Consider the following 11,346-nt stretch of genomic DNA (forward strand, 5'->3'; position numbering starts at 1 on the left):
GTTGCTGATCCACATTGTAAGCATGAAATCAAAGGCCCAGCTTTTTAAAAAATGTATATAAGTACTCCCTGTACCATCATAGATTTTATCCTTTGTGAGACTGAATAGATCATCTTCAAGGATTGCTGTAGCTGAGAATTTCCTCAGCCTGTGGCCAGCAGATTGCTGTGCTGCTTCTGACTGGGCTAGGCCGGTCCTGCAACAGCACACACATTGGGGACTTCTGGAGCTGTGACAGTGCTGGCCTGGCCTTCACGAGCCCTGAGTCACTGTGCCACAGCGAAGCATTGGATTAGGACAGTAAGGGTCTTCCTTTACTATCTTACTGTGAGACTAAAGGCTCACATTTATTTAGCTCTTTATGTTTTACAGAACACTTTCCATGCAACACCCCTGTTATGCAGGGAGTTCAAGTGTTGTTATCCCCATTTCACAAATATGGAAATTGAACCCCAGGTTAAGTGACTTGCCTGTAGTCACACAGCTAGTAAATGTAGGAGCCAGGAATTGAGCTGAGGTCTTTGATTACAGATTCACTCTATCTTACTGCTTCTAGTCTTGAAATCCAACTTAACTCTATTATATAAATTAACATGAAACTTGATTCCAATGTTAACATTATATGCTAAAAAATAAAGCAAGTTCTTTACCAAGCAATTAGTTTGTTACTTTTATTTATGATTGTATGGGTACTCTTTCTCACAGACTTAGATTGTATTATTGCATGAATTCTTGTGAAGCACCATGAACCAAAGAAGTCATTACCAGGTACCCAACCTTCTAGTGCTGAAATTGTACTTATCTAGGTTGGACTTTGAGGGTAGGAGCAGCTTATCTCTAGGCCTCTTCTTAAAGCCTTAATCGCCCCAACTTGCAGTCCATTGGAATAACCTTCAAGAACACAAGGTCTCCTCCAGACCACAGTGAGGCAGCAGAGTAGGACTTTAGTTGAGAATCAGAGATTTAATTGATTTAGTGAGCAATTTATTTGTCCAACCATAATCTAGTTATGTAGGGAAATCTGTGAAATTTACTAGTCTAAAAATATTTTTAACAATTGCAAATATTACACCATACTGGGCTACCTCCCCACCTGGCACTCATACTCATGGATTGGGTTTCCTAGAGGGTAGCCACTACCATCAGGTTCAAGGTACATTGTGAGTCCTGTTCCTAAAACTAGCTCATGATTCCCTTCCCACCACACCCTACTCCTGGTAGTCTGCTTCAGTCCGTAATTGCCTGTCTTCCTTGCTGCTCAAAGTCATGTTTCTTGGAGCTGCTTTCTGTCCACCCACCCCCAACTTTCTCGCTGTCTCTTTCTCTCTCTGCTACTGCTGGTGAGTGGCAGATGCCACCTGTGAGAACAGGGAGGAAATACAATCATCTTTTCTCCCCCTTTATCCTCTGCCAAAAAAACGGTGGTCATACTTCTACACAGCTGCTTCCTGCTTCTCCTTTTGGGCTGTCAGGCTTAGCTTTTTGAAGCCCACCAAGAGCATGGTCAGTCTTCAGCCAATCTGTCCATGACCAGTTGCTTTTCTGATTCTACCAGGGGCTATACTTTTCTCACTTTGTAGTTGGATAACAGGGCATAGACATATTGTTACACTTAGTTTGACTTCTTATCACTTTGTACCTTCTGTTCTCTTCCCCTTACTTGGTGTGATTACATCATCTAGGAGTGAGGTGGGAAAAGGAACCAATTCCCCCCCCCCATCTCCTCCTCAACACTGAATAAAATTTTCCTTAACCTTTCTTAAACTTTGAGACAGTGATGCCTCAGTACCCAAGAGAAGGACTCCCTGTGCTCTGTAGACTTTGTATTCCCTCTCTTTGAACCAAAGTACTTTTTACTATATTCCTATCTTACTGCTTTCAGTCTCTAGGACAGGAGATTCTGTCCTGTTTTACTTGGGTTTCTAAGTAAAACACTTCAAGAATGGCTACAGAAATAATTAATTGGGTGCTGCTACACCCACCAGACTGAGCCTTCAGAGACCAAGTCCTAGGAGAGTTAATCCACCCAGTTTTGGAGTTCCTGGGGCTGATGTGTCCTCATGGGTGACTGAATGAGAGCAAACTCACACAGATGGCCCCAGACCATCCCATTCTTTACATCCCATCTAGTCATCGGCTCAGTCTGTCTTCTTGCCAACTGCCTTGCCACCCTGTATCCACTGCACTTCCCCCCTTCCATCTCCCCCGTACCCACACATAGTCCTGTTCTGGGAATCGTCATCAAACCAAAGCCTCATCATCATGACTGTTCTGTGGCATCATTCACTGTCCCTGTGACTTCCCAGAGCAAAATATTCTCCCCTGGCCACTATTCCCCTCTACATGTTGTTTCCTCCAGTTTTAATTTAAATCCTTGAGGGATTTAACACTGTCTTCTTTTTGTATTTGCATCCCCAGCATTTAGACTGGTCTTGCTGCCACAAGACTCTCCCCATTGGCAGGCCATTCTCCATTCTGCTGTCAAAGTGATCTTCCTAAAGGTGATGTCTGACCATGTCACCTCCGTACTCAATAAACTCCAGTGACTCTCTGGCATCTCCAACATCAGATTTAGAATACTCTTGTGTTCAAAACTCTCTATAACCAGTTCCTTTCCCCATTTTTCCAGTCTTCTTATACCTTATGCCATCCCCCTCCCCCCCATCCCCAATCCTAATGTGCTCTGCAATCCAGTTTCACTGGCTGTCCCCATGCCTGGAATGCTCTCCCTTTTCATCTTTGCCTCCTAGCTTCCTTCAAGTTCCTACTAAAATCCTACCTTCTATAGGAAGCCTTTTCCGATCTCCCTTAATTCTGGTGCCTTCCCTCTGACTATTTTGACTATCTATCCACTATAGCTTGTTTGTACGTAGTTGTTTGCACATTGTCTTCCCCATTAGATTGTGAGCTCTTTGAGAACAAGGACTCTCTTTTACCTTTCTTTGTATGCCTAGTGCTTATCCACAGTCTCCACAGGACCTGGCACGTAGTATTTGCTTAATAAATGTTTATTGACTGACCAGTTGGCACATAGTGTTAATAAATGCTTTTCATTCATTCATTCATTCATTCATTTTTTCATTTATTCATGAAGGTTTTTTGGTAGACCTATTCTGTGTTCCACTACTTTAGTTGGAAACAAATCATGTTGGGAAAAAGAGTGACAAGCTTTTTATCTCCAACTGTACCACTTCAGAGAAACACTTGGGAGTAATACTTACTTCTACTTAATAGCCAGTAGATGGCACCAAGATGCTTTAAATTGAGACTTTCCTAATAATCTAATTAAAAATAATAATCTGGTCAAAGTGAAAATGAAGAATCTTAGCACTATAGAACTAGAGTTAAAAGGGACCTCAATGTTTCTCTGGTGTTAGCTAATATGAGTGTAAAAATATATTCATAATACTTGAAGAAAACTGTTCTAAAATTCTAGTCTTTGTGAAAGAAAAGGGTTACTAAAGGGGGACTGGTATTTAGAACATTTGGGAAGCAGGTATGACTTAGTGGAAAGGGCAGGACTAGGACTGCACATATGGACAAGTAATTTCATCTTTTTGTGCCTCAGTTTCTATATTCACCCTTCTTACCTCATAGTATTGTAAGGTAAGAGAGAAGCATGAAAGTTCTGGGGGGAATAAGGCAAATAGAATAATAATATGTAAAGGATTCTTCGTAAGATTTACATCTGTATCTTAGTTCAGTATCAGGAAGAAATAGTTAAATTATAGTTGGCACAATTATTCTTTTGTTTAAAAAACAGTTTTAAAATGAAATTTCATTATAGTATAATGTATATGAAGTCTAAGTGCTGTGAGAGACTTCTGAAATATTCTAGTTTCCTAAGGATCTTCAGTACTGTAGAAATTTGGCCTTCCTACCTTTTATAATTTATGTCTTTCCTTGATCTGACAGTAATACTTTGCGAGTTACTCGCACCGCTGCCCCCAGCACACTGGAGAGCTCAGGGGCTGTTATCACTCAGCTTGGAAAGAAGGGCAAAGAATTTGAATTTTCTCAATTGCCGATGAAGGTGGAATTTTTGGAGTGCAGCGCCAAGGGAGCTATGGGGGACGAAGGCTCTGCTGACATCCAAGACTTTGAGAAGTGGCTGGCTCGGGTGGCCTGAAGAGGCAGAGCTGGAGTAGAGCAGAAGACGTCTGATCTTGACAACACGTGCGTGGGGTGGGTTAGCAGTGAGTTGATAAGGGGTGAAAAATATAATTGGAAATGCTTTCTTATTGTGGAAAGAAATTATTATGAGGATATTAAGGATAAATGTACTGTAACCAGCTTGGGGTTTTTGAAAAGCCTTCCAGCTTCTTTTTTTGAATAATTCAGTTTTTCTTTATTGTCCCATTGCCAAGTACAATGGTTTTCATTTCTGTCTTGTATCTGTAATAGTGAGTGTAAGGTTTATCTTATCCTCAGGAAAGATAAAGGACTTTGCTATCTCCAACAGATTCCAAGTAGAGAGGTTCATTACCATAAGCATTTTTATTTCAAGAAGAGTTTTCCTCCTTCCTGATTTGGGGTTTTCTGGTAGTTTTTCTTAAGTGTGTCAACTTTGTGCTCATGGTATACAGTTTTTTTATAGCTTAAGACAGTATGATTCTTGGATTAACCGAATTCATTGTGACCGAAAACTCAGAGCCACTTTCATGAAATACTTGATTATGATATGTCTTACTGTGCTCCCTTAATTTTATAAAGCTAAGTAATGAACAAATAGCAGAAAGATTATCTGCAAGGTTTTGTGTGTGTGCAAACTCAGCAGTGTTAAAAAAAAAATCTATGTTTTTGTAATGAAATTCTTGGCTTCTTAAATTTATGGGTTTTATAAATAATACGTTTTTGTTAAATAATATGGCCAGCATGACTTAGAGCGGGCAGAGATCATGTATGAGCATGATGAGACTAAGGTCACTTTGATTTCCCTATTATGTTTGTTAGGTTTCACAGTTACAGACTGTCCCCTGCCCCTCGCACATAAATGCCTCAAGTCTCAGAAGGTCCAGAATGAGACTGTGCAGTCCTTGCAATGCCATCCCTACTCTGGAAAAGCAGCTCAGTATATACGCCTTACTGGTGGGTGTGTGGTGCCACTTTTGTATATGAAAGACCACCATTATTATTAGGAAGGAATAAAACCTGAAATTGACAAGAACTTTTCTTATGTCTCATGTCAGGATTCTGATTTGAAAGCCTCTCTTCTGCTAATGTTTAGTCTTATGGACTACCTTTGCTAGCAGAAATGGTAGCTTAGGAAACAGAAGTAGGGAAAAAAAACAGTGAAAAGAAATTTAATTTGGTCATATGTGCCATTATAGCTTCCTTGTTTAAAGTTTGCATGTGGCAAATTAAAAAGCCACTGTTACCTAGCATGGAGCCTTGAATAGGGGAGGTGCTCAGTACAGATTCAAGCAGTGGCCTGAAAAACCTGTTAAAATGGCATGTTTTCTCAGTCTTATTGCTTTCTCACCAAAGTTTCTGTTTAGTTTCATTCTGTTTCTTGGTTTATTTATTTTTTAATTATGTGTTAAGCCAGTATTTCACCCCATTAGCAGAAGCAATAGAATGTCACAACAAAGGCTGTTTAAAGCAGGGGAGATAAACTGGTTTTTATTTATGACATAAACTAATTTACAGTGAGGAGAGAGAAATCTACAATGAGTATATACTGCCATTAGGAATGTATCATTTAGGGGCCTTTACCTATAAAGATTTTGAAACCATTTTATAAACAGTAGTTAAAAAAAAACAAAACACCTTCCTATTTTTCCAGTGGAGGAAGCAGAAGATGTATTAATTGAATGAGTTACTGAATTATTTCCATAAGATTTAACAGTCAGACTCTTAGTAAGCTGTTAAAATATGTTTTATCTTTGCCTTACCTGTTCTGGAGCAGCCTATGGCTGTGGTGTTTGGTCCTTGGGACCCTTGAAAGAATTTTTCATAAAATAAAAGCAAAGAATTCAAATGTGTAACCGAAATCCAAATGTCTTTTTTTGTTTTTGTGAACTTTGGAACGTTCAATTAAAATGTTTCTCACCATCAGGATGCAGGTTTCTTTCCCCATTGCCTGGCCCTACCCCCTGCATGAGTCTACATAAAACATCCCTCTAGTGTACCAAGGATCTACTTTACGGGCCCTGTGCAGATTCACTCCTATGCTGTTCGTGATACAGGGAACAGACCCTGAGGAGATGCCCACTGTTGTTAGGCCTCATAAGCTCTGTCTGTGACTTTTGTCTGTTACTAGAGTGGAAGGTTCCAGGTGGTCCAGAGGACATTTGGCAAACTGCAAATAATTTGGTAGTATGGACCACATCTTTTAGCTCCTCTTCAAGCTGCTTTTCAAAGGGTTCCTATGACTTTTCTGCCTTCTCCATTAACCGTTTTGCTAAGTGCTTATCAGACTGTTGGCTATCTTCATTAGCCAGGCAGACCAACAATTTCTATGACTTTAGTGATGCCCATGTGGTTAATGAGTAGAGGAAATTCCTGGGGTCTGTGATGTAGTTTCATAGCCATCGAAGTCAATGTAAAGTCTTCTTAGATAATCCTGGGGCTCAAAATCTCGCCAATCTCCCCCATTGTGGTTTTGTTACTGACACATGAGTGGCCTGTGTGCCCTTTTGTTTCACTTGATATAATTTGGTTTAAGTAGTAATGTGTTTTCCATAAAAGAACTCAAGGTCAGTATAGAGTGGCCGGGGCTAAATTGTTTTTGTGAAGGTTATGTACACAGTAAATACTAATCTACAGAATAGAAGATGCCGCACTTTCCCGTTTTCCCAGCCACAGTTGGCAGCGCTCAGCTCTGTGTAAACGTGAATATTACTTATTTCAATTTAGACAAATTTTGTCTTGTTCTGTCCTCAATGAAGACAGAGAACAGATGGTTCCTTGTAATCAGGGAACATGATTGAACTGCTTGTCTTCATTTTTCTCCAGACTAAATCCACATCCCTTAAAAAAAAGAGTTCCAAACAAATGGAACAGATTACTCAATATAACTCTCACTCAATTCTGAATGTTTTACTTCTACCAACAGTCTGGGTAGGATACCACGTAATACATGACTTAGTATTCAACCCTTCCTTCACATCCATTTAGCCCCCTTGTGGCTACACTTGACTTTCTTCACAACCCCTTGTACTCTGTGGCCAATGGCATCAATGGCACCCTCGCCATCACCTTGGTTCCCTTTACCTGCACCTTTACGCTACTGTTCCCTATTCCCTTTGTACCAGCCTCTAACCCTAGCTATAGCTACTGGGCTGCAGAGTACTGCCGGAGGAAGATGCAGGACTGAAGGCCTAACCTGCAGTGTAGACCAGACCCTCGGCATCTCTCAACAAATGCTGCCTCTATTTGGCAGCTCTTACAAGCCCCTCAGTCAAAGTGTTTCTTACCATTAGGAAGCAGGTCTTTGACATAACTGTCTAGTCGGTCCCACCTCTTGTGTATCTTCATAAGGAGCCATTTCCAGAGACACAGCTGATCGGGACGCTGTGCCCATTGTTAATGAAAAGAAGAACAGATACTAGCAAGATTCCATTAGCTGAGCCACTGTTTTTGTCTCCTTAAGCCCGTAGTCCTTTCTGCTTTACTCTCAGATGACGATACATCTGACTTTATTGATGTCATGAAATCATAGATATAGATTTTCTCTAGCTCCAGTGAAGGACAAGTTCTTATCTCTAAAGTTAAACCCTATGTTTATGCCAGAGAGAGAGAGACACACACACAGAGACAGAGAGAGAGAGAATATTTGCTAAACGTGTAGTATGTGTGAGTCACCAGGCACGATGTGGACATGGTGGGGAAGCATCAGGGGGTGGTTAGTCCTGGCCAACATAAGATGAAAGCTCCCTTTATTGAAGCCAAGAGACATAGAGGTGTAATCAAAGGTTCTACAATCTAGGGGAAGTCCCTGCTATGTGCCAGGCACTGTGCTAAGGGCACAATATGGTCTCATTTGATCCTCACAACAACCCTGGGAGGTAGGTGCTATTATTTCCATTTTACAGATGAGGAAACAGAGGCAAACAGATTAAATGACTTGCCGAGAGTCACACAGCCTGTAAGTGTCTGAGGCCTGATTTGAACTCGGGTCTTCTTGACTCCAGGTCCAGTGCTCTTTCTGTATGCTTCAGGACAGAATGCGGGAGTCTTGGCTTGTGGTGGAGAACCAAGTGAGATGCCATGTATAAAGCATTTGTAAATCTTAAAGTGATATGTAAATGCTAGCTACTATCGTCTCCCCAACTAGATCATTAAGATCCTAAGACTGTAAAACAGAAATAACAGTAGCACCTACCTTCCAGGGCTGTTGTGAGGATCAGATGTTCCATAAGTATAATTCCCAGCTTCTATAAAGGAAGGAATCCTTTCTTCTGTTGGGCCAAACTTGTTTATTATAATTACACAATGTTCAAGTTTTATTTTCTTATTTATTTACTTATTTTTTGTGGGAGGCAATGGGGTTAAGTGACTTGCCCAGGGTCACACAGCTAGTAAGTGTCAAGTGTCTGAAGCCAGATTTGAACTCAGATCTTCCTGAATCCAGGGCCGGTGCTCTATCCACTGCGCCACTTAGCTGACCCTCTTATTGCTCTTTTCATTTCTGTTGGAGTCATTGTGTATTCTTTCCTGATTCTGCTTACTTCACTTTGCATCAGCCCATGATTCTCTGTATTGTTAATCATCGTTTTGTATGGTACAATAATATTTACATTACATTTGTGTATAATGATCTGTCCAGTCTCCACGTGATGGGCATCTATGTTGTTACTTTGCTACTAAAAAAAAAATACTATAAATATTTTGGTTTATATGAGAAATCGGAGCAACTAGGTGGCACCATAGTGCATAGAGTGCTGGGCCTGAAGACTGGAAGACTCATCTTCCTGAGTTCAAATCTGGCCTCAGACTCTTACTAGCTGTGTGACCCTGGGCAAGTCACTTAACCCTGTTTACCTGAGTTTCCTCATCTATAAAATGAGCTGGAGAAGGAAATGACAAACCACTCCACTATCTTGACAAGAAAACCTCAAATGGGGAATCGAAGAGTCAGACACAACTGAAAATGACTGAGCAAAAACAACAAAAAATATGAGACATTTCTATCTACCTTTGCCCTCCTTGATCTAGGTGCTTAGTAGTAGTATTTCTGAGTCAAAGGGCATGGACATTTTGGTCATTTACTTAGCATAATTCCAAACTGCTTTCCTGAATGTTTGAACCAATTCATAACTCCACCAACAATGTACCATTGTGCCTGTCTTCCTGCGGGCCTTTCAATATCAACTCCCATTTTCCATCACTTTTACCCGTTTACTGAATGTGAGTTGAAACCTGGGAGTTGTTTTGATTTTTCATTTTCTTAGTAATTTAGAGCTATCATTCAGATGATTTAATTTTTAATTCTTTTGAAAACTGTTCATATCCTGTGGCTGCTTTTCCAGTAGGAAATGGCCCTTGGTCTTAAATACTTGTGATAGTTCAACTTACAGCTTTGGCAGGCTGCCCGAGTGAGTCACTGAGAGGTTAAGTAATTTGCCTAGAGTCACATAAGTCAGTATGTGTCAGAGGTTGGAACTCAACCCAGATCATCATCAACCAAGGCCAACTCTCTATCTACTATGCAACATTTATGCTTTTATTAATACTATTAGTTTACTAATACTAATATTAAGCTCCTTTTGGCCATTTTGGTGTCTGTCACATTGTTGATTCAAATTTGTTTTATTAATAGCTCAACCACATTATAGCCTAAACAGAATCCTTCCCCAGTGCCTCACTGTGGTGTGAAGGTGACCCTTGGTTCTTGAAGGCTGTGCTAGTGGCGCACGTTGGGATAATGTCCAAACTTCTTTGCCTACAGGATAATGTCCAGACTACTCAGTCTAACATTCAGAGCACTCTACAATCTGCCTCTAACTTACCCTTCCAGCCTTATCTTCTACTATACCTCTATACAAATGCTCTGACTCTAGTCAGTGCATTTGTATAGAGGAATAGTAGAAGATAAGTGTCTTCTCTGCTTTTGTTCAGTTGTTTCAGTCATATCTGACTCTTGGTGACCCCATTTGGAGTTTTCTTGGAAAAGATACTGGAGTGGTTTGCCATTTCCTTCTTCAGCTCATTTTTACAGATGAGGCAAACAGGGTTAAGTGACTTACCCAGGATCACACAACTAGTAACCATCCAAGGCCAGATTAGAACTCATGTCTTCCTGATTTCAGGCCTGGTGCTCTATCCACTAGGCCACCTAGCTACCAGTAGCTATATAACTCTGGGCAAGTCACTTAATCTTTTGGTGACCTGAGCAACCCTGTAAGACAAGAAGCTATGGACAAATCTCTGATTTGCATTATTGGAGGGAGATTGCACGGTAGAAGTATCCTATGTCACTTAAACCACAGGTCATCCCCACCTTAAAAAGAATAAACCAACAAACCAGGAGGATGTTATCAATTTCATCAAGGCTGCTGGCAAACTTTCTCATGCTATCCATTCACATGATGGAGAAGTTTGGACTGTAAGATGATACAATTAGGTGGATTCAAGGATGTTCTGGTAAATATTTAACAACTGGCTCTTTAAAAATATAATAATGAGACACTTTTAGGTTTAATCTGAATTATTAATGTTTTCTCTATAACTTTGTTAAGTCTAGAAATCAACAAAACAATAAATCAAGCTCTAATTTTTAGTGTTTGCCAATTTCCAGGGTAGAAATGCTCACACTGAAAATTTAACATTTGGCTCTTGGGAGCTGGTTGGAGCAGGCTTCAGCGCTGCTCCAATTTCAGGGCAATTGTTGTATTCAACATTTTTATTAATAACTTAAGTAAAAAGCACCTAGCGCAGTGACTGGTGACATAATAAGCACTATATAAATGTTAGCTGTTATTACTACAGGCTTTTAACCTTTGTTATGTCATGGATCCCTTTACATTCATAACCAGTTGAATTCCTTGACCCAGAGAGGGGTGATTAATGGATTGATGTAAATCTAGAGAGACAGCTCTAGTTCAATGCCAGGGGAAATTGGTGTGTTCAACATTTTTATCAATAACTTAAACAAAAAGCACAGATGGTATCCTTATGAAATTTGCTAATGACACGAATCTAAGAGGAACAGATAAACATTTGAATGGCAGAACATGGATCCGAAGAGATCTTGACAGTCTGGAAATGATGGGCTGTATCTAAACCTTCTTAGTAGGCAGAGAGAGAGGAAGTGTGAGCTTGGGGGCTAGGGGAAACCTGGGAGAACTGAAAATTCTCCTCTTCCCTGACTGGCTGCTTATCTTGACCCCCGAGAGACCAGGG

At 40.4% G+C, this 11,346-nt stretch overlaps 1 pseudogene; it reads left to right on the forward strand.

Moving 5' to 3' along the window:
- Positions 1-5,993, forward strand: part of LOC114030386 — an 87,405-nt pseudogene extending 81,412 nt beyond the window's left edge.
- Positions 5,994-11,346: the final 5,353 nt, after the last annotated feature.

This window comes from Vombatus ursinus, unplaced genomic scaffold, assembly GCF_900497805.2.
Source record: "Vombatus ursinus unplaced genomic scaffold, bare-nosed wombat genome assembly UNPS02014959.1, whole genome shotgun sequence".
NCBI lineage: Eukaryota > Metazoa > Chordata > Mammalia > Diprotodontia > Vombatidae > Vombatus > Vombatus ursinus.